Below are 25,025 nucleotides of genomic sequence, written 5' to 3' on the forward strand. Positions count from 1 at the left end.
CATTCTGAAAGATTTTTCTGCCTGTTTTTAAATCACTTCTTTTATATGAGAAAGCTAAAACAGAAATAATCTGAAAAGCGAAATAAAAGCAAGATGACAGGAAACAGGAAGGTAGAGTTTGTGGAGATGGGAAGGGGAGCTGGAGAAGGGAGGGAAGGGGAGAAGAAATTAAAATGGTCAAGATGCAATATGTATATGCTCCAGTTCTCTCCAATGGGCGTGATTATTATGTATCACATCTATACACCAATAATTTAAAGTATCTAAATACAAATAAAGTATCTTCACAGAGAAGTCCAAGAGATTTTCAGTGTTTATTTCATTATTGCCTAAAGCTTAAACTTTTAATTTATTTTCTTCAAACCTCAGAGGGTCTAGTAATTGTTACAATTCCTCTCTGGGCACCCCCCCCCCCGACAAAAAATAACCTGCACATGTTCTACAGTTCAATTTGTCTTCTCACACAAATTTTTGAGGCACTTATAAATAAACACAAATCACAATTACTCAAGTGTGGCAGAATTGTAACCAAAAAGCCGTATTTTTTCATAAACTAGAGTATTACAGATTATTTTTTAGGATCAGTTGCTCATACTGTTTAGGGAGTATTTTTTAAATATATATATATATTCCACCTCGAAAGGGCCTGTCTGGTACCTACACAGCCGCAGCAACACTGGAGCCCAGGGTGTTTGTCACACAGAGCACAGATTTTTTTGATTATGTAGATTTCTGTTCCTACTGCAGTTTCATATGCAAAGCATGCGTCCTCCACATCCATGCTATCTCCTGAAGCAGTTGTTCTGAAACCCAATCTGGGGACAGTGCAGACTAAATAAAATTTCATTTTGATTTGGCCTCCCGCTGCGAATGGGCCTGCTTTGTCTCAGCGGACAGAAGCAGCAAGCCAGAAAGGTATGTCCTGTTTTGCATGGCTGCTAGTGTCTTGAGGCTCCTCTCAGGCAGCTCAGCTCAGGCTCACCGGCTCACCGGCTCAGCTCCCTACTTCCTGCTTCTTTCTCTTCCCTTCCATTTGCTCTCTCTCCTAGCTCGCGCCTCTGTACCTTCTACCTGCAGGGCACAGCCACGGCAAGCCCGCACCGATTGTTTACTTTGGCATATGTTTAATAGCTTGCCTGGCTGTTTGCATTTTTTTCTCTGTCTTTGTTGTTGTTGGGGTTTTTTTTTTCCTTTCTATTTTGGTTTTTGTTTTGTGTTGTTTTCCTCGCCCACATTGGCTTTCCGTGTTTCTCCAGGTGTTGAATACTAAAATACTGACTGAAAGGAAAATTGAATAAGTGCTGCTCTGATGCTCCGGAGATTTTACTGGAAGATTTGTCGCGCTGAATTTTATTGTAAATTTGAAGATGCAGTTAACAGCTTTGAAGGACTTTAGCTTTCATGGCCCTTGTGAGCTGCTTTGGCAGAAAAGCAATCGCCCATTTTAGAGAAGGAGGGAAAATAGAACATAAAGACTCTTCCATGGGACTAAATTGTTGTGCCATCTTGGTACAGTTTGTATAAAATGCATTGTGATGCTTACTGAACTACTGCAAAAGATGGCTCCTTTTAAACAATGACCTTCACTGGGAGCCAGGAGAGTCCGGCTGTGTCAAATGCTCATCTTACCCTCGTCCCACCTTTCGGAGAAGTATTGGCGATGAAGGGACAGCCTGCTGTGCTACTCTCAGAAGACGCTGTAGATAAGGTGGTGAAATGCCAGGGGATGGACAGGCGTGGGAATTCATTTCCAAGCCCAAATTTTTCCCTGAAGTTGTCATTGCCCTTGACCGATTCATAAGGTGCCATAAGGGAAAAGATGTTTTTCCCTGTCTTACATATTGGCATGTCATTAATCTAATTACATTATAGCAAACTGGTAAAGATGGATATAGAGCAAATGAAAAATAAATTGTCTAAGAGGGGAGCGGGGAGTAACTTCACTCTGGCTAAGGGGTTGTACATAAGGAATCCCACCTAGGATCTACATTCACAGATAAAAATACTAATTAGCTTTCTAGGGATTTAGCCCCACCCCCACCCCCTAAACAAATAAAAAGTAAGTCATGTTGCACAACTTTGTATTGGGTCAGAAACAAACTTATATAAATCCATAGTATTATAGCCATCCCAGTATTTTTGGGTGAGGGCCCCCCAAGAGCACTTCTTCATACCATTGCTGAAACTTGATGGGTGAGCTCTTTGCCATTACAATAAATTATGCTTTTCCCATAAAATCTCTGAGTTCCCTATTTTGCACCTGTTAGCCCAGAGCTTCAAGGCAGGGGGTTCATCCAAAGCTTTAATCATTTAGTCATCCCTGCTTCTAGGGTCTAAAACAATCGAGAAACAAAATGAAAGTTAGTTAAAGACACGGAAGAAGCAGTAGCATGAACAGGAAGCATGGTGTCATTTGAGGAAGATTCTGGGTAGTGGGTAGGGAAGAGGACGTGGCGAGTTTGGCCAACACAGGTATGAGTTCTGGCACTGCCCACTGTGAGTCTGTTGCTGTGTACTGGCTGTGAGAGACACCTGATCATTTCATAGCTGCTTTTTGATTATAACATAGAGTGCAAATTTGGTTTCTGTCTTGTTTGTAAGTGTGCTTATAGGGGTCACTTATTATAAATTTAGGCTTCTTCTGGTAACTGACTGAATATTTTAAGAAGTAAAATCTGCTCTGCTCTTATATAAGCTTTTTTAAAAGTACTGCTCTTTAGCAAGAATAAAATGCTTTTCTTAAAAATTAGAATGTCAATATATGGTATTCAAGGAGCATTAGTCTATTCATAAAAATATATAGGTAAATATGTTTGAAATTCAGGTATGTATATATATGAATATATGTATAGATACATAGAGAGAGAATATACACAAATACATATATATATACACATATACATACACACACGCACATATAAAGAGAGACTGAAGCAATGATGTTATTACAAAAAGTCATGAAGCTTATCTTGAAGACAAAAATCAATAAATATATCTAACAAACAAAATCTAAGCTATGGTTTGGGATAATTCTAAACCACAGTTTGGGCAGATGTATAATATACTCCAAAGGTTAACATTAAGCAGTATGATATTTTTATTGACTAATGATTTAACCTTGGACTCCATGTCACAGCGTGACTGAGCCCATGATGAGGTCTGGGGAGAAGGACCTTTATGAAGTGGGACGTTCCCCTGCCGTAGGATGGACTTGCTTGCCTTGTGGTGTTACCCATGACTGCTGTGTTGTTCCTCGAGTTCTAGTTCGCATGCTGCATAGACAGCACCACTCAGTTTTTCTGCCAGTGCTAAATACAGTCACTGGGAGAAATATTGGAGATGATGACCTTAAGGGTGGTGCTTGGCATGAGAATCACTAATGTGCTGATGATCATACCCTGACCCTGTATGTTGGCTTATCTGGGTCCCTCTGAATATAAAGGAAACAACTCTGGAGTTAAATGTAAGTTCTGGCCAAAGACAGAGAATTCTCTTTTCTGTTGCACCTTTCTTTCGCACTCTCAATTTCAAAGATAGTGAGAGAGCCTGAGAATTCTTTGTTGATGGGATTGCACGAGGGACAGGAAGTACAGACTGAGCCTGGCCCAGAGGCCTCTGCTCTCCAGAGCCAAATACACACTGCCTGGAAGTCACTGCTGGGGAAAGGAAAGAGGTTTGAAAGACACAGACCCCCCACTCGGGGCCACAGAGACCAGCCAGGTCTGGGAGTCTACCAAAAACCTGTGTGCCTTTTCCCTGAAGACAACTTAGCCAGAGGACCCCAAATCTCAAGGATGGATGAGTCCTACAAAGGTCAGGTCTGGCCAGAGAAAAGGCATGGGAGAAGGAGAGTCCTAACAAACACTCTCTGACAATACCAGTGTGAAATTGAAAAATGGGTTCAGTTGACTTACACTCAGCAGCTACTTCCTGGTTACCTACAAAGCGTCTGATGCATGGAGGCTAAAAGGAAGCAGTTTTTAAAAATGGAACAAGAGTGATATGGAAAGTATACTTTTTAATATTTCTGTAGATGAAGTAGTTAAAAACCAGAAACAAGAGAAGGCTAATTATAATTCAGGTCCTGAGCACCTGGGGTAGGTACCACTGAAAACAAATCTTTGGAGCTATTTCTGAAAACATCACTGGAAAAAAATAAGTATAATAATAATTTAAAAAATCACACTGGACTTGGAATAAAATTGCTTATTTTGCTCCCATGCATTGTATTTTATAGAAAGGTCATTTACCATGCCCATCTTAGTCTGAAAAAATTCCCCTTTTGTGTAGATATGTGTAGAAGTAAAAACAGATATTCTTGATCCAGAAACTACAGCAGGAGCTGCAAACATTTAGATTTTCTATTTCCATGTAGGCAGCCTCAGAAAAACCCCAGATTCAGGTAAAGTTAGTCCTTGAACAATTTCAAACCTAGTTTTACTGTTAGAGAGAAGACTTCTACTTGATCTATCAGATCAAAAGTTTATGTAGTCTAACCTGAGTTTTCACTGCACTTGGAAGTTATCTTAGACCTCAATATTTTATCCCATGAAAGCAAATTTTAAAGTCCAGGTTCAACCGGGCCTAAGTCACATAGGTATTCTCCACACAATGTTTGTCCTCCAATGATTGGAGAATTGACTCAATCTTTCTTATAAGGCCTACATGGAAATGTCACAGGGTTGGCGGGCTGGGGGGAGGGGGCGCAGGGACTGGGCTTTGTTGGCTTCTCTTGGTTATGTAAATTGTAGGTACTACTGGCTTAAGTGAGGTCGCCCTCTCACAGCAAACAGAGATCAAGGAGGAGACTCTGGGTTCTACTGATGGAGAGAAAGGGACTGAGGTCACCTCCCTGGGAGGAGTTGCAAACTCTTTCCTGGTCACACTGCCCAATTCCAAATAAGGGCTGATGAGGTCTCTCCAGTGCCACCTACTGTCAGGAATGCAGACATGCATCTAGACCTCAGAGGGTAGATAGGGTAACCAGAAGGTCAGAGGATAACACAGGGCTCCTCCCTGTGAACCCAAGAATTCCAACTTATTCCCAAGGCCACTGGGACCCATAAGTTTCATTCGCCTTTCCCCAGACACCAAAAATCATCTTAGAGGAAGAAGGGGGTGGAGAAGAAAGCCTAAGATATTAGGCATTTTATCCAAATGGAAGAATGAACATCAACTGAAAAAGACAGTTTAAACGATCAGGCTTGACAGCTCTAAACTTGATTGGACATTTAATTAATTTCTCTCCTCTGTCCTCACTCATTACTGACCGAGAGCTATGGAAGAAGCCCAGACAAGAAAGGAAAATAAATTATATTTTCATTTTATATACAAGTTATATTGTGACTGAAATTTTACAGCCCAGCTACACTTGAAAGATCCGAAATTGTCACATAAATATCAATGCTTGATGACCCAAGGGAGTGTTAGAGACTTCATATACCAACTTCAGAAAAAGGAGGGAAGGAACATTGACTCGGTATTGATTGCATAAGTCAAACTAATCTTCAATACCTCCATGCAATATGATTTTAATTCCAGAGAGTCAAATGTCTCTGGTGTGTGAATTTCTCACAATTCCTCCATCTCTGAAAGAGGTATTTGTCGCACAAGACAGGGCCCTAGTTCTCCTGCTATTGTCCAGGATCCATGTTCCTGGAAGAGCTCATGTATCAGGCTCAAGAGGGGCCCAAAGAGAGCCCGTCACGCTCTCCCAGGAGTTTAGAACTTAAACATTGAAGCCCCTTTGCTTAGGGTTGTTGGAACTGAATGCATCACTGCAATGTGGCAGAAGACACATAAGTTTTAGACTTCTTTCCAGAAATCTGGAAGCTAATTTTCTTCTCCTTACATAGACCTGGTTGGTCAACTCATGTTGAGTTCTTTGAAATGCTAGTGTGTTATCTCAGCCAGTTCTCTCCCTTCTGCTTAAATTTGCTCAAGTTTCTTTCTGTTGTTTTGAACTTAAAGGGCTGTTGATGCTGCCAAAAAGTATGTAGACAAGAAATTCTCAGAATTCAATACAACAATCTAGAACTCCCCTTGTGTTGTGTACCGACGTAATAGAGATGGTGATACTCTTATGTCTTGGTCCTGTACCTATATAGGGAAATCATGGGGCTGTTGAATTTAGTAATGGCTGTAAATATTCAGGATTTCAACTAGAAAGTTTCTGGAAAGGTACAAAAATATTATTAGAAATGCCAAATATTTATAGCAAAAAATGTCATGTTATACTTGAATTAAGGGCTTCAAACCATTGTCCATGGAAGAACTTTCCAAAGTCATGCAATGTCCCTTCTGTTGTATTGGTTTGTTTATTCACATAAAGTGAGTATCCAGGGGAATGCAAACAGGAAACAAACAATTCCAACAACAGCTCAGAGGGCTGAAGAGGATCATAGCCTGGAAGAACAAAGACAGGGCAAACCAGGGATATAAGGATTGAAATACAAGAGGGATCTAATTATTTCTTAAACAGAGACCAGGGACAGAGTTTTACCATACTGAAGAAAAACAATGGAAATCTCAAATTTTTTAAATGTATTACTTTGAAAGTTTTGTTAGTGAATCATGGTCTTTTGAGTCTACCATTAAAACAAACAGGTGAAATTATCTTGTCATGAAAAAAATAGTGTCATAAATGAAGGATAAAGGAAGGCTTAGTCTTCACCTAGAAGACCACCTTGTCATAGTATATGCAGTGACACAAACTGTTACTAGCACTACATACATATGTATTAGTATATATTACAATATACAGTATGTATTTGACACAGAGTCTTAGAGATGAATATATATACATACATAGGAGAAGAATGAACATAACATAGACTACTTTGTGGGAGAAAGTCTTCATCCAGTTGTTTCAAAGTTTTGCTCTGCGTCTGTCTAAAGGGCAAAAGAAGGTGAATCTGGCTATGCCATTATCACCACCCACATTAAGAATGCATCTATTCCCCTTAGTCCATTATAGACTGCTGTGTTCCCCATTTACAGACTTTTCCTTCTTTCTTCCTTTCATTTTGCTCATTAAAAATACTTGAATCTCTTAATATTCGTGGAGAATTTTGGGGAAAAATAGAATCTGTAGGAATGGAATTATATTTCAAAGAAAAAACTAAATATCTCTGGTCTAGCTCAGTGATGACTGAGAGTGCTTTTCCTTTCTTCCACCAGGTCTGAGTTAGCATTTGGAAAGTGTAAACACTAATGAGGGTGAGGAGTGAGGTGGAACAGGGGATAGGGGTTGGAGTAATGGGATGAAATTAAGAAAAGGGAAATTTAGGTTGATTACCAATTACCAATTGAAAATCTCCTTAATGCTGAGGTCTATTAGACTGTAGGGCAGTCTTGCAGGGGAAGTGGAGGGACTCTCATTGCTTAGATGTTTAAAATCAGAGTGGACGGAATACTATCAGAACACCCTGTGGTGCACGATCTGCCCCATTGTGTGGAATGAGCGAGTTCACCTTGGTTGCCTTTATAGGCTGGAGCTGCTATTCAACCTGGAGAGACAGAGAAGAAAAGCCACCCCGCTCTGCGCCACAGAGCTCAGGGTTTGTTCAAGCGATGAGGTGATAATTTTACAGTATTTCTTCTGCTTTTCATCTGGAGAAGCCTTCTGAACACTTTGATAGAAACCCCAAAAAGGCAGACAACTTTCCAAGACATGTGTCTTCCATTTGGGAAACTGAAATCTTTTGAGATGGGTACAAACCAATATCTTGTATCATGCAGCATTCCACTTTCCAGTAAAATAAAAATTAGAGCAACCAGGCAAGTGACATTTTAATAACACGGCTATCAAGGCACTCGTGAGTGTATATGTTCTCACATTCCTGAAAGAAAAACAGATGGAAGGAATGAGAGATGAGAAAGTGGGTTAGAAATGGAAAGAGAACAAGTTTGACTCGCAATTGATAAGCATTCTGCCGTGTTCCGTGGGCCAATGAAAGTAGATGTGTGTGATTGCATGAAAAGTGGTATTTCCCTTTGTTCCCTGGGAGCCCATCATGGCACCTGGAAGTCAATTTCAGAGAAGGGTTTTTTACTTAATGGGAACCCGTCTGGAAATTAATATGTTAAAGCAGATGTAGTTATTATATCTGCTGATTTTAATGACATATTATTTTGTGTTCTTTGATAAGGGTTCTGTCAGTCATAATAAAATAGGAATGACTATTAGATCCACATGATACTAGCCTCTCTTTTAGAATATTTTCCTATTCTGGGTGAAATAAATATACCCAAGCTCACTCAAGCTAGGAAGTACAGCAAGAGCAAATACACACCTTGCTGTGGTCAGATGTGGTTGGTGCCTGTCAAAATTCATAGTGAGATTTAGTTGCCATTTGGGACAGTGCTGGGTGGTGTAATTTTTAAGAACTGAGTAGGCCACTGAGGGGGATGGACTGGATTTACTACCATGCAGACATCATTGCAAAGCAAGGCAGACCCCACGTTGTCTCTTCCACACCCATTTGCTTGCCCCTTCCACTTTCCACCATGAGTTGAAGCAGCACAGGGCCCTGGCCAACACCAGGCTCTTGGACTTCCGAGCATCCAGAATCATAAGCCAAACCCTCTTTCTTTTATAAATTACTCAGTCTTTGTTGTTCTATTAGAACTACAGGAAATGGACCAAGACACTCCTGAACATGACTCGCTGAGCTGAGGGGACAGTGGGAAGCAGAGACATTAAAAGATGGACATCAGGCATCCAGCAGGCACATCTGCTAGGGCCTGAAGCAATGCAGAAGAGGCTGAGTGTCCAGGAGGTGAGCACGGCCAATACTCATGTCCTGGACAACTGTGTTGGTGGAAACTGGCTTCCTTGGCCAGGAGGAACCCCGGGACTCCACTCTGCCCTCACCTTTGTGCTTTACCTTCCTAGCAGCCAAGGTGAGATCTACAACCCTTGGGGAGACAGTAACTCTGGGCAAGAGGAGATAAACAGAATGCAGGGTTCTGGTTTGTCTTCTGAGCATGCATCCAACAGGAGGAGAGTTTAGAGAAATGACTAAACTTACATCTTATGTACTACATGTGCTTTCTCCTTGCCCATCTTTTCCTTGTAATGAATTCTTTTTGTTTTTATCAGTTTAATATATTTTCTTCATGACAACCACTTTGCAGTCTAAGTTAGTCGACAAAAAAATATCTCACTCCTCAAGGTCTCAAGTTCGATCCCCAGTACCAAAAACAACAATAACAACAACAACAAATATCACACTCCTACCAACTGACTTCATACATGAAATGAATATTTTCTAGAAAAAATCTCTATTGAGAAGAAAGCCTCCAGAAAGTTATGGTTGTATTCAAGGAAATGTATGCTACGGAGATCAAGCACTCAGGTGAAATCTATTGCCTAAATTGCTGCTGAAGTTAGAGTCACAGGATGCTTCATTCTCAGGAAGGATATTTTAAAGTAGCCTGGTAATGCTGCCTTGAGCTCTCTGTGTTCAGCAATTGGCAGTGTCCTGAGCATGAGGCCTCCCCAACACCCAGAGGGCTGACCTGACCACCCCAGAATGTGCTAAGGCCTGAAGCACAGTTTGCAGATCATAAACCAAAGAAGGAGGCCAAACCGGGGTCCCAGGCAGAAAGAAAACCTTCACCTTCGCCCTCCATTATTGGCCAAGCTGGTGGGAGAGGCTGCTTGTTGACAAGTTAAATGTCCTAAAGAACCAAGTGATGAGCTTTCTTGAAAGTGACTGCATTTAGTCATGATTTGGGTCTCTTTACAGGGAGTCCTTGCTCATATTCTGATAAATCCCCAAATCACTACCTGAGGACCTTAGTCAAAATACAGAATGTGAGCAACATTATTCATCTGAAATCAAAACCAGAAAGTTCTGCAGGAAAAGAAAAGCAACCTTCTGAAAAATTTTCAAAGTAATTCAAATTTACCGTGAAAATTGGGCAGAGCCACTATTAAAATTTCCGAATTTTTACTTCTTATGTACAATTTCAGGTTTTTTCCCCAAAACCTGAACATTGCCATTTACTTCTAAGATGATAATATGTTATATGTAAACATAATTTCGAAGCACTTTCATGTGTGGTTTTTTTATTTGATCATTTCAGAAATATTAGACTTTTATTACCAAAAGACAAGTTCATTTTATTATAACTCAGTTTTATTAACCAACTGGTAGAAGAAAAGTAGAATTCAAGCTATGCATCAATAAGGTTCAGATTTAATAATAAACTTGGTCATGATAATAGACTTTTAAAAGTCACCACCACTTAATACACTTTCATTGAACTTGCAGAAGTAGGCTTTCAAATGGGAGTGGAATATTCATACCCTACAAAAATCAAGACTTCCTCCTTGGGAACAGAGATTGGATATGCCTGACATAGTTTGTTTGGCTGCCCGGAAAAATAGATTCTGTATTTCTGGGCAGTGTTTATGTTGAAGCCAGAGCTTTGGAGTGCAGCTGTCCCACTAAACCATGCGTGGTGTCCAGGACACTTCACAATCACTCCGGGCTGCATGATAGCTTCTCAGTCCCTGAAAAGTCCCAGTAGCTTTGCTTTTCCTTATAGACACAGCACTTCTCCCATAGGACTGGAAAACAATGCATGATACCTTTAGAGCAGGTGGGGACATGGAAGGAGAACACATAGGCCTCCATCCACTGTAAGCGTCTCTGTCTTATGGGTTCCATGACTTATCTCTGTGGCCTCAGAAACCAGGTGGGCTGCCCAAGGCAGCTCCAGGCTGCCCCCCAGATTCTCTCATGGAAAGTCAGCAAACCCCTGTGAGACCCTGCCTTCCAGCACACTTCTTGCAACTCTGTAGGGTACAATCATAAGTGTCCCCAGTTCAGAGAAGAAGACAGAAGGACATTCAGGGAAAGTGCCATTTCCAAGGGCCCTGAGTCAGTAAGAAGCATGAACCTGCACACAAACCAAGTGTTCCAACTCCTTACAGCTGTTGGCTTCAACTCTGGTGAATTTAAACTATGTCCTTCTCCTTTTGGTTAATAAGGCAAGACTTGAGCTCATGTTTCAAAAGTGAAGGTCAGATCCACACCTTGGTCACCCAGAGGGGAGCAAAGAGCAGGTGGAGAGAATGGAGGAAGCACATGCAACCCACCACTTAAAACTGCACTGTAAATCAGTACAAAAATATAATTTTGAAGATAAAATATACATGTGACAAAATGCCATCAGAAGCCCCTAGTATATAAGATCTCATCAGCTCCCACTTTGGAGTCAGAATCGGCTGAGAAATGAAAGTGTGGGCCTTGTTGCCAAGATGAAGGGCTTCAGGACAGTGATAGCAGAGCATTAATCTATGCACAGGACTTGTGTGAGACCTTGTGGTCTCCACCACACAAAGCCACCTGGTGATGATTGCTTTTCTGCATCCTGCTCAGCTCTGCTTGGTGGACCTGACCTCAGCTCTGCGAATAGGAAATGCCCAACGAGGGCTGCATGTAAGGAGCACACTGCTACTTTGCACTGTGGTTGGTCATCCGAGGCATGGCTCAAACAGAGCCTGGAAGACCATCTAGCAGGGATGGTGAAGGTGGACTGACCCCCCACAGTAGGACAAGGCCACAGTTAACCTTAGGGTTCTCTTCTCACACTAAAATTCTGTGGGTCCAATCATTTTTTCATCTTCAGATTTTTGAAAGGAGTCACTTCTGATTCATGAATACCATTGATTTCTTGACACTGGCACTTGACGAGACACAACAAAGTCTCAGTGCCATTGAACTTTGTGCCTCGGTCACCAGACATAAGTAAAGGTGGCCCCTCGGCATGAGATGCATGCGTGTGACTTTGCTCAGCATGGAGGGTGCTTGTTACAAAGACAGCAAAGGAGACATGGGTAGCTGATCACTTTGCAATCTCTGTGCCTGTTGGGGCTAGGCCAAAGTCCAGGTCTCCTTTCCAGAAAAGTATAGTAACTTTGGAGGTCAGTATAATCCTCCCCTAAACTGTGCTGTCATTCTAGAAAGAGGCTATGGTCAGACAATGTTCTAAGGATGTATTTGGAAGTGTCCACTGCAGCCATAATAATTGAGATTCAAATTCTGATGATGCACTATAGCTAAATATATATATATATATACACACACATATATATACACATATATATACATATATATACATATATATGTGTATATATATATATGTATATGGTATCTTAGACCTTCTGAGATTGATCTACAAAGAAACTAGAGCACTCGTATAGTCCAGAAGAAAATCATTCAGATCTTCAACTGTCCTTGGATGCTTTGACCAAAGTAACAGGGAAAAATATGAAACTGCCATGGTCTTATGGTTTTGCTCAAGTAATGGAAATCAGTTGTGATATTACCATCTTATATCTCCATTGTGGCCCTGGACCTATTAAAATAGACCTCACTCAAGTCAAATGCACCCTGGGTAGGATAGGCCATGGGTTGACCAGTCCCCGCTTGAATCCAGAGCCATCCTCCGATAGCATTTGCCATTGCCATTTTGTTAATAAAATAGGGGCAATGATAGCTTCTAGCATCCCAGATTTTTGTTGAACAAAGCAACACGGAGCCTGAAAGGCATGTCAAGAGATCTGACGTAAATGGAAATCGCAGAGTATCATAATGCGCACAACAGGTGCACGGAGTAGATGTTCAGAATGGTTTCTATTATTTGGCTTTTTTGGAATCAAATCAGAATCAAGAACAATAGTAGCCATTTCAGATAAATTACTTCTGCACATTCTTGCAGATTGAGCAGCTGTAAAGGAGGGGGGAGGCAGGGGATGCTTGCTATGTGGAAGGTGGATGCGAATACATTTGTAATGTGTACACAGTGTGCTGAGTATATTAAATTTTTGCCTTTCCTGTGCAATGATAAAAGTAGTTTTCTTTCCAGGATTGCATGTTTCATTAATACCACATTTTAATAATTAAAGAGCACAACACTGGAGGCAATAAATAGAGAAGATAAAAGTTTGCAGACAATTCATTATTTTTCTCAGACAGTTCCTCTGAAGAGCCCACATGGAGATGCAGTTTAATGATTTAAGTTCTAAAATGGGTTGTTTAATAAAATATTGGGTGTTTATGTCATCTCGCTGTACCAGGCAGCATCCTTCCCTGCATCAGGTATGGTGGCATTGATGCCAGCAGTGAGGGATGGGCTGGTCCCCCACACACATGCACATACATATGCACATATACACATCACATGCATCATTATCCACTCTGAACCACTTGCCGGCTGTTTTTGTGGCTTTAGAGTTGCTGTTTGGAATGCTGAATGCTGGGAAGTGAGAGATTTGTTGTCTTTTTAATCCTCTCTGTTAGCATTTTCTATTTTATTAGACATAATTCAGAGAGACAGAAAGACAGGGAGGCAGACACTGGTGAAGGGGGTTGTATAATTGGGTGTAGTGGGATTAAACTATTATTAGCGCACTCTCCTAATGGATGCTCCATGAAGAACCCATGGCAAAGGCATTAATGAGTTATGAAGGAAGCAGAGGCACACGGGCAGCCCGACTTCCACACACATTGCTCAGCAACCCCTGGAAAGGAAACCCAGACTCCTGATGTTTATGCAGAGTCATTTTCTCTCAGAAGCCCCTGTTGTTTCTATCCTCTAACTCCCAATTCATGGAATCTGTCTCACATGCCAGTCCTGACACTGAGCTTTTGCTTTGACATGGGGGCTTCAATATGTAAAAGCTAGCAATTGTCCCTCCCCCCAAATTCAAATCTAACAGAGAATTAGATACATGCATATCAAAAATGGCCTCTTCTTTGATTTAGAAAAAAATTAGCAAGATATGTGAACACCAATGCCCCCAGGTGATGAGAGTAGGAAGTAAGTTAACAGTATTCTTTTTAGACATAAATATTCAAAAGTTTAAAAAAATTAAATATGCGAAATGATAATGTGCTTTGACGTCAGAGTTGAAAAAAATCAGAGCCACATCCTTTGGTTGTGGTTTTTGCTGTTGTGAATTGTTTCAGGTGAAAAATCAAAAAGAAAGAGAAAGTGCTCAGAGAATCAGAGAGGAGGGAGAGTCCTTCTCAAGTGTTTGCTGGGTAGCTCTTTGTCTTAAGCATGCGTCTGATGGATTATTCACCACTTAAATTGTGTAAATATGTGCAATGAATCTTTCCCTCTTTATATTTTCCCACTCTTGTCTTTCACAGGAAAGCGTGTTTTTCTGCCTCTTAAAGGAACATGTTACAGATTTGATGACCACAGAGAAAAAAGTCCTGACACACGCACCTCAATTAGAGTCCCTCGGGTGTGATATTTTTCAATCACCAATTTTTGACAATACTGGGTTTTTACATAGGGTAGAATTCCGACTACAGTTTCCGTGATTCACAATGGTGACTATTGGCAAACTGCTTTCTCCCCAGCAAAATCATTCCGCCCAGGGCTGAGGTTGCTGATTCTGAGCCTTCGTTATTTTCAGCTGGTGAAAGAAGGAGTTCATGAAGTCCTGCTCCGTAGGAAAGTTTCGGATAATATTCTTTCTCAAATGAATACGCGTTTAACAACCACAAAAGTCCTAAGTCCCTAGCCGGCTGTGATTTTTGTCAATACCCCCACCTTCCTCGGTGAGAGCTCGTCCAGCTTTTGTGATGGGACGGGTGACACAGGAAGCAGCCGGGGCACCAGCCCCCTTCCCACTGGGAATGTTGGCACAAGCAGTCACACACAGGAAGGTCTGCGGGGCGAGCAACACCCGATTGATCCGGGATTTAACCTTCCACAGATACAGTTTCATTTTTGATGTCTACTTTTGCTTTTATAAAATGAGTTTCACTTCTCACACATAAACTGTTAGGTAGAAAAATGAAAAGTTCTTTGCATGAAAAATAGTATCCGGGGGTATGCGAACCCTTGGTGTTGAAAGTAATTTTCACTTTTTTTCCCACTCGTTTTTATTGCTTTCCAGAGTGAAAACTCCATAGACTCAGAAGCCAAAGGACCTTTTGAAAAAAATGCCACTTTCAGATTTCAGCCAGAGCCACAGCTGAGCCGACAAGGCAGGGTTCTAACAAGACAGTTGCTTGCTGCCGGCTACTGTTCCTACTTTTGTTTCCTAGGGAAACGAACAGGGGCAAATTGAAAGAGTGATTATCTGAAGGCTCCACTGTCTTCCTCATCCTGAGTCCCCAGTGTTCCCACCCGGAATGGGCGCGGAAGAGGAGGGGACACGTCAAGCCTGTCAGTCTGGGCTCTGCTCCTTGGCAGAGAGCTGAAAATTCTGGCTTTTCAAACAAGCTGCAGAAATCTCTGTTCTTGTACTTTTAAGACAAAAATGGTAGTCGAACACCAACGTCACCTCACCCTGCCCTTCTGTACCTTCCTTTTGCAGTGTGGTTTTGAAGGAGGAAGAACAGCAGCACCTTTTGTGTGTACTGCTGGGGCTCCAAGTTTGTTCTGTGAATTAACCCTTGAATAACTGGCTCCCAGGAAAGGTGGGACACTGTATTTGTGAATGTGAGGAATGGGTTTATCCAGTGGATAATTTATTCCAACCTTGGCTATTTCTGCTGTTCCCTTTCCAATGAACATCTCTTTATTTACCACCCCACTTGACAGGAAGTTGAAAAAAAAAGGGCCAGAGGTACAAGAAATAGCACTTATTCAGAAAACATAAATTACTATTACTCTTCCTACTGCTGAATTGGACTTAACTTAAAAATGAGTGCTGTCTTTACATGGATCAAGCTGTCCCTGCCCTCTATTGGTAACTATTTCTCTGGGTGACTTTAAAAAAATCACTACACTTCCATTTTGAGAGTTCCGTATATTTACTGACTCAGCTTCCCCGGTGCTGCCAAGATTTTATTTTAATCACATGGTGTTATGGTTTAATAACATTACATTTTGAGACCGAATAGATCATTAAGTAAGGGGATGGTTTCTCAGGATGCCTCCCATTGTCATGGAGAGGGAATGCTGATGATTATGGCTGTGATAGCATCTAGCATTATCTCAAGCTTACTACATACCAGACACCTGACATGTGTCTTCCCAATTAATTCTCCCAACAATGTTTTGAGGCACTTACTGTTATCCTTATTTTGCAGATGAGAAAACTAAAGCTGTCCTACATAACTCCAAGAGAACTGATTACAAATCTGGGCCTTTCTGACTCAGAAGCCCGTGTTCAGAACCATCGAGCTACGTCACAATTTTACCTCCCCTTCCATTCCCTGGCAGAGAAGAGGGTGGGGAAAGACAGAAAATGATGGTTCAAGTCCTGCTTGCCCTCATAGACAGAAAGATCGCCCAAATTTCCACCAGCTCCCTGGATGGCACGGTATGGGCACTGGTCGGGAGCTGAAGGTAATCAGGGAGAAGGAAAGCTGTTCCCAGAAAGAGCTAAGAATAGAGATTTGGATTGCCTTTTTCCACCAGCCTTGGTGACAGTGACTTCCCACCCTGCTCCCTTTCTCATCTGCAGAGGAGAGGCAGTGTGTATGTGTGTGCATGCTTGTGTGTGTATGTGTGTGTATATGTGTGTGTGTGTGCCTAGAGTCATTGTCCCCGCCAGCTCGGCCCTGTTGTTCCCTAATGCCGGGTGGGCCCCAGGGCCTGGTCCTGACACAAGGGGGACAGACACGCAGGAGATAAAGGACTACTGAGGTAGGCTGGCTTCCAGGCATCTTGGGCAAAGAGAAAGCTATAATGTTTATGCAGGGCAAAGGCTGTGCTGGACATGTTCTGAACCTTCCAGAGACAAACTTCCTGCCTCTCTGCACACACACACACACACACACACACACACACTCACAAGAACACACCACATTTTATGCTTGTCTTAGGGCCACAAATGTCCTGTCAGCACAAAATTGCCCAAAATTCTTTGACAAAGGTAAGAAAATACATTTATCTTACAAATTGTGATTAATACTACAGCCAATCAAATACCTTATGTATGTAATGTTTTTAAAATCTGACCAAAGACACACAACTATTTCTCAGGCTCAAGAGGCAGAGGGACAGGAAGTCAGAGGCCACTAAGAAATTTGTCATCTCCAGGGGAAGGTCAGAGAGAGGGTCTTACCTTCCACACCATGACAAATAGATTCTCAAACAAATCTACTATTAGAGACTAAACTCTTCTATTGATTCCTGGTCAATAACAATATTTTTGAGACAACTTTTTATGTATTTCTTGAGAGATACATTTTAGACTGTCAGAGCACAACTCTAAAATCACTTCTGAAGAGTTATTTTGTGAATTAAAAATGTATAGCATTTTCAAAGGGCAACTTTCTAAAATCTTTAGTTCAAAAAAATCCTAATTAAAGGGGCCAGGGATTTAGTTCAGTGGTGCTGCCACCTGCCTCCCAACTGCAAGGTCCCGAGTTCAATACCCAGTACAGAAAAAACAATCCTAATTACCAGCTGCAGTAATTATATTATATACATAGAGAAGTATATATGTGTCTATGTATGTACATAGTTATACATTTATACAGGAGTCCCAATTTACTAATGTCCTAATGTTTTAAATTCCCCAGTAGATACCTGAAACTATGGTTAATACTGAATGCTATCTACATTTTGTTATTTCCTAAACACACATGGTACAGTTTAATTTGTAAATTAGGTGTGGTGAGAGATGGACAGCAATAACTGATAATAAAATAGTTACACCAAAACCATGGTCAGCATCACTACCTTTGTGACTTGAGGTCTTTATTAATTAAAATGAGGATTCTGTAACATAAGCAGTGCAGTACTGCCATAGTCAGTCTGATATCCAAGAGAGCTATGAAGTGACTAACAGGTGGACAGCATATACCACGTGGATGCACTGGACTAAGGAATGACTAGATAGTGTGAAATTTTATCATGCTAATTGGAGTGGCACAAGATGGAATTTCCCAGAGTATGGTTGTCAATGGATAACTGAAACTACAGAAAACAAAGGTGCAAATAAGGAGGAAGTACTGTACACCTAAGTCCTTCTTTTAATGGAGGGTTCATGAGAGCATAGAGTCAAAACCCTGAGAAACCTGAGTCAGAACTCTGAGTTTGAGCCCAAGCTCTGCTGTTTACTAGCTGTCTGCACGTGGACCAATTTCTTAACTTCCCGTGTCTTAGTTTCTTCATCTCTAAAATAGAGAGCAGTAGCAGACTGTGTCTCCAGCACAACAATAAGCACAGAGTGTCTGTTAGATGAGTGAGCTATCTCTGGGATGCTAATTCTGCTCACAACCATCTAACAAAGCCAGCCCTCCAATCCCTGTCTGATAGAAACTGTGTTCTAATTCCTCCTTGCAAAACTGTGTTTCGGTGACACAGTCAACGTGGAGTGGATTCGAATCTTTCCAGACCATGTTCCTCACACTAAAATTCACCACCACCTCTGCTTAACTGGGACTTGTCCATGAATATTCTTTCATTACCTTCTGTTTTTAAAGTTACATTATTTTATTTGAAGACAGTCTTCACATTTTATGGATCTTAATGTTTCAATGACTATGACGTGTTTAAAGTTGACTTATGAATTTAAATATATACATATTTTAATTTTATTTTAAATTTATTAATGTAGAATTTGCTTTTAAAACTACTAACAAACAAATAAAATTACACATATTTGTGAGTACCATGGGATCACTGGATGCACATAAATACCATGCAATGTTTAAAACAGATTAAGCATTTCCAGCTCCTCAAATGCTTTATCATTTCTGTGGTGAAAACATTCAAACTACTTTCTTATAGCTTTAGGGAATATACCAACATCATCATCATTACCTAGAGTCTCCTCACTGCAATAGCACCTTTCTACTTCTCACTTCCATCTAACCATAACTCAGTGACCATCGATCAACTTCTGCACACACTTTACCAGCCCTAACTTCAGGTAATAGCCATTCCATTTTCAACTACTGTGAAATCCACTTCTTTTTCTATTTCACATGTGAATGAGATCATGTGGTACCTGTCTTTCTGTGCATGGGTCATTTATCTTAACTTAGCAATGTTTTATTCCATCCATGATGGTATGACTAATGGCGTTTCATTCTTTTTCAAGGTCAAATAATATTCCATTTGTGGTTTTGTGTCATATTTTTAAATCAGTTGAATACTCAGTTCTTATGAATAGCAATACAATAAACATTGGAGTGGAGTTGTCTCTTCAAAATACCGATTTCATTTTCTTTGGAGATAGACCTAAGGAATAGAATTGCTAGATCACACAGTAGCTCTATTTTTAATTTCTTGTGGATATTTGAGGGTTTTTTGTTTTTTTTTTTTTACATTTGTGATACTGGGGATTGAATCCAAGTCCTTCAACTTGAGCTATGTTCCCAGTGCTTTTCATTTTTAATTTTGAGATAGGATATTGCTAAGTTTCTAAGTTGCCCAGGCTGGGCTCAAACTTGTAGTTCTCTGGGTCCTGGTGCATTGAGTTTTTCAGTTCTAGAGTTCTTCATACATACTAAATATTTATTCCTTGTCAGAGGCATAATTTGCAAATATTTTCTCCCATTGTCTAGATGGACTCTGTACTCTGTTGATTGATTGCTTTGTTGAGCAGAAACAGTTCAGCTTGTTATAATCTTATTTGTCTGGTTTTTCTTTTTGTTTCCTGTGGTCCTTTCCCCCCAAACCCTTGTCCATTCTAATGTCCTGAGGCATTTCCCCTCTTTTCCTCTAGGAGTTTTATAATTTCAGGCCCTCATTTAAGTCTTTCATCCATTTTGATGTTTCTAGCTGATGGGAGATAGGGATCTATACACACATGCGCGCGCGCGCACACACATACACAGGAGCTCAATATAGAGCAACTTCGTCAGAGCTGAGATGCCAAAGAAGGAAAGAAATAAGAGACTTGTCAATAAATGGAGCTAGGACAACTCAGAGAAAAAAGTCATCAAAAAGATAAAATCAGATACTCATACTATCTGAAAAAATTATATACATATATTAATATATACAGAACAGTGTTACAAAAATCAAAACTAAACATTTTTAGTGGAACATGTAAGAGAATGTATTTTTGACAGCAAATTTCAGAAGAATTTCTTAGATCACAACAAAAGAGAACCTGAAAGATTGACTGATTTGTCTCCATTTAAAAAATCCATGAACTCCAAGTTCATAGTTCCTGATTCTACCTCCACGGTCTGTTTGTTTAACCTTCCATGAATACCACAATGATTTTGTCACTTCCACTTACAGTACATTTTGCAATCTGTTTTCCTCTTTTCATTATTATTCTTTTATGGTGGCATTGCTTTTGTCTACGTGATTTTTACTTCCCTTTTGCATTTCACCACTTTCTTTAGGGTTCAAATTTTTATTAGTAAAGTAAGCCTTCCTTGCTTGTGAATGGCGAGCAATCTGAATCTTTGTCTGAAAATGTCTGCATTTCGATCTCAGGGTCAAGTGATTATTTATCTGTATTTGAAGCTCTGTACTAACAGTTTAGTTGTGTTCTCCCAGCCCACTTAAGATGTTTTTCCATTGTCTCCTCTGTTTCTGGCTTCTGAACAGTTTCCGCTCAGGAGCTCAGCCTTGTGCTTAAAAGAGTTTTCATTAAATCCCATCTTGCTTTCTGGAATCTGTGCTGAGAGGACTTTGGGGTTTTGTGACCCACCAAGCCCCAGCACCAGAAACCTTAGGATTCTCACCAGAGTTCAGCCAGGGGCCACCTGGGAGAGGACACAAGATGGAGTCAACGGTATAATGTCCAGACACTATGAAAGTCTTCATCCTGTTTTTAAATTAGGGGGTGTCATCCAAATATATGGTGAATATTTAATGTTTTTAATTAATTATACTAAAAGACACATTGCCAAGAATGATGGGATTAATGTGTTCAAAGTGAGGAAGAATATTTTGATGGGGGTTAAAATCATTGTGTATTTTACTGTAATACATTTTTTAAAATTTTAGCATTCATTGTATGTTTTAATCATCCATTGTTGATCAATGGTTTATGGAAATTTCTGTCAAATAAAAACATGACAGTGTGTCCCCAGCCACCATATTCACTGGATCTACTACCGTGTGACTTCTGGCTCTTTTCCAAAGTCAAAATGACCATAAAAGGTCAACATTTTGAATCAATTCAGGACATCAAGGCAGCTATGACAGCACAAGTAATGACACTCATGAAAGAAGACTTCCAGAACTTCTTCACACAGTGGCAAGAATCATGGGATAAATGTCTAAAGGAAGGGGGAGTGTTCTAAAGGGACTGAATGACAATCTGTTTTTACTACAATAAAAATTTAAGATTTAATGACTTACCTTATTTTTTATCACACCTTGTATGGGTTTCTATGTTCAGGGACACATGTCAGGTGTGCCTTCTCATTTTCCAGTGTAATATATTCCACTTTTGAAGGGATTTCTGGAGATTTGGTCATTGGCATTGGTTGACTGTCCACTGCATTGAAAGGTTCCAAAGCAGAAGACCTCTGGACCTGGGGCCCCATACTCTGGAAACCCTTCGGGGCACAGGACCCTCATACCTCTCTGGGTTCTGCTGTTGTCCTTGCCTCCTGACTCCAAAGGCCATTACATCGTCACAAACAGGACTGGGTTGTGCTCTACTCTGTGTCCTCTCCATCCAAAGCAATAACTGGCAGGAAGGACATTTTGAACATTTGCTGAAGAGAAAATACTTTACAGTCAGGTAGATGCAATAGCAATAAAATAACACAAAGCAGTCATAAAGAGGTGCACCTATACCCATGTGTAGAAAGTTATTTCCAATGAGGAAATGCTCAACATAAATTTTTTTGAGGAAGGATATTGAAGCTAAGATTTTTTTTGCTAGAATTGAGAATATATTGCTGTCTAAGGGCAGAGAAGTGTGTGGGGTGTGGGTGTGACCTAAACAGAAAAGAAAATCTAATTTAGAGAAATAGAGCAACTTCAGGAATAGTAATCTGATAAGAAGGAAGAATATCCAGAGTACAAAGGCTCACAAAACTGATTCCTACTTGTGAAGATTCATTTTATTCAAGTAGGAATTTAAGTCTGAAAAAAGATATATTGTTAGCATATCTGCTATGGGGAATGATTTAATTTCCACATAAAATAATTTGTGTTAATTATTGGGAATCATCCATATTGTACATTTATGTATCAAGTTCATTATTTTTTATTTCTGAGTAGTACAGTACTCCCTTGGATGAATATACTATATTCCCCTTATTCATGAAGTAGTTCATGAATATTTGGGTTGTTTCCTGTTTAGTGCTCTTATAAATAACCTTGGATGAACGTGGGCATACAAGTGTTGGAACAGACTTCTGTTTCCATTTGTCATTTTATCTCACAAGTGACTCACCAGTGACTTCACTGTGTCGCAGGGTTGGTGTTCGGCTCTTGGTGGAGCATGTGAGGAAAGCACAACAAGATGTTTGCCTTTTTAAAGAAAAATGCCAAATACTTTCCAAATATTATGTTATTTTACCTTTCTATCAGGAGACTGAGAGTTCTAGTTCTGCCACAACTTTAACAACACTTGGAATGACCAGACTTACTAAATCTAGCTGTGCTAATACATAGGGCTGCAGTTTTAATTTTCATTCCATAGTCATTAATGATGTTGAATGTTTTTTCACCTGCTTATTTGACATCCATGTGCCTCTACAGTAAAGTAACTATTCCAGTTTTTAGTAATATTTTTGGAACTGAGGATCAAACTCGGGACCTTCCACTTGCGAGGTAAACGTCAGAATCACTGAACTAAATCCCTGGCCCACCAGCAATGTCTTTCAGGAAGAGGAAGTTTCTAATTTTAAGAAACTCTAAGTTTTCAGATTCTCTTTTCTTTTGTGGATAATGATTTTGCCCTTGTAACTAAGACATCTCAGCTAAAGCAGACTTCATTTTTTTTTCCTTCTAAAATTTGTAGTTTTAGATTTTACATTTTACATTCAGGACAGATAATTTTTTCAGATGTTGAGATATTTAGGCCAAAGTTCACCTTACAGGATACAGATATCTAATTTTTGTAGCACCACTTACTGAAATATTTACAATGTTTTGATATATAGAACTTAAAAGATTTTTGTTTCAATTGAACTTTTGTTTCTTCTTTTACTCCTATTTTTAGAAAAGCCTTTTCCAACTAGAAATCAGATGCATGACATTTTCTCCAAGGATGTTTTAATTTCTTCTGCATCTCTTTAATTCATGTTTTAATCTAATTAGACTTTATTGTGGTGATATATCTATCTATCTATCTATTTATCTGTCTATCTATCTATCTGGACAGAGACTAAGACTGCAAAATCACTAGCTAACATATTAATGTTACTGTAATTAAGGATGCTACAAGGTTCCATAAATCAAAATGGTTTCAGTTTATTTTAAATGTTACATGGAAAAACTAAAATTGAAAAAACAAGAATATAAAGAATACATATGCTCTGGTTGGGGTAAGATGGAAACGAGACATGAAATATTACCACAGAAACAAGAAAACATAAAAATTAGAGTAGAATATCTGTTAGAAACTCAATGCGGATAAGTTTGGTGAAGAAACTAAGAAAATACAAGGTGACAAAATTGACCAAAGAAGTTGAAAAGCTGAATATAAAAATAAACATGGAAGAAATTTGAACTGTTTTCTAAGAATTACTTGCATGAAATGCTGCAGGTCCAGCTAGCACTAGGGGTGAATTCTCCCCAAAAATGCAAAGAAGTTCCTTGATGCATAAACTGAAATCAAGTGTAGAAAAAGATGGAAAGCTTCCCAGTTATTTTTGCAAAGCTAGTGAAACACTCCAAAACAAAAACTGAGTTAATCTCAAGCAAGAGTATAGGTATAAAAACTCTTGTATCATAACTGAAGATCAAATCAATCAAATCTAACAATAAGAAAAAAATGAACATGTCACAGCCAATGGGACTTTATTCTAGAATATTTCACTATAGAAAATCTATTAACATTAAACCAATAGAGCAAGACCCTATGGTTACCACAAAAATTCCACATAAATCTAATTTTTAACTTTTAGTATTTTGACATCATTGCAAATTCACACACAAATGCAAGAATTAATACAGAATGATGATACAGAAATGCTATACCCAATTTTCCCAGTGTAATATTTTGCATAGCTTAGCACAAGCAGACATTTATATTGCAAAGTCTCTATACCTTATTTAAATTTGTACATGTGCATTCAACTGTGTCTGCAATTTGGTCCAAGTGTAGATTTGCATGCCTCCCCTACAGGCAAGATGCAGAACAGCCCTGCCCTAAGAGTCATCTAGGCAAATTTGAATGCCACTGCCACTAACTCATTCTTCATTTCTGTGAATTTTCTCCTTTCATTTCAAGAAGATTGTATTCATAGAATCATAAAATATGCAACCTTTCTGCAATTTGCTTTTTTCTTAAATGCAGCATCTTTCTCTTGAGATCCATGCAGGCTGTTGTCTATATTAATAGTTTGTTCCTTTCTATTGCCAAATGATATTCCATTGCATGGATGTACCACGATTTTAACAATTCACCTGTTGAAGAATTACGGACAGTTTTTAGTTTGGGGCTATTATGAATTAAGCTGCTCTGACAATTTGGGTACAGGCTTTTCTGTGAACATAAGTTTTTATTGTTCAAATGTTAAAAAGAAGAATGCAACTGCTGGGTCATATGGTTTGCATATGTTTAGTTTTGTAATCAACCACCTCACTCATTTTCATTTTATATTCCCATAGCAATGTATAAGTGCTTCAGTTTCTCTGCCTCCTTATTGGCATTTGGTGATATCACAATTTTTTTTTCATTTTAACCATTCTTCTAGGTGTGTAGTAATAGCTCCTTGTGGTTTTCATTTGCATTTCCCTAATGGCTAATGATATTGAACATCTTTTCATGTACTTATTCGCCATCTGTGTATCCTCTTCAGTGAAATGTCTATTCATATCTTTTGCCCATTCTCTAATTGGATTGTTTGTTTGCAAATATTTCCTACCAGTCTGTAGCTTGTCTTTTTATCTTCTTAACAGGGTTTTTGCAGAGCAAAAGTTTTATTTTTGATGAAGTCTAA

At 39.6% G+C, this 25,025-nt stretch overlaps 1 long non-coding RNA gene across 3 annotated transcripts; it reads left to right on the forward strand.

The window, feature by feature from the left end:
- The first annotated feature begins 682 nt into the window (after positions 1–682).
- On the forward strand, positions 683–21,989 carry LOC110349068 (uncharacterized). 3 transcript variants are annotated; one of them, XR_002394781.2, is made up of 4 exons: positions 692–915; positions 1,257–1,708; positions 8,628–8,904; positions 14,930–21,989. It is a non-coding gene; the product is annotated as an uncharacterized LOC110349068 (long non-coding RNA). The 3 variants fall into 3 exon arrangements; XR_002394780.2 differs by lacking the exon at positions 14,930–21,989 and having other exon boundaries at positions 696–915; positions 8,628–12,866; XR_015448383.1 differs by lacking the exons at positions 1,257–1,708; positions 14,930–21,989 and having other exon boundaries at positions 683–915; positions 8,628–12,866.
- Positions 21,990–25,025: the final 3,036 nt, after the last annotated feature.

The sequence above is a fragment of the Heterocephalus glaber genome, unplaced genomic scaffold (genome assembly GCF_053883595.1).
Source record: "Heterocephalus glaber isolate CG9 unplaced genomic scaffold, H.glaber_assembly_v1.0 deba00000470, whole genome shotgun sequence".
NCBI lineage: Eukaryota > Metazoa > Chordata > Mammalia > Rodentia > Bathyergidae > Heterocephalus > Heterocephalus glaber.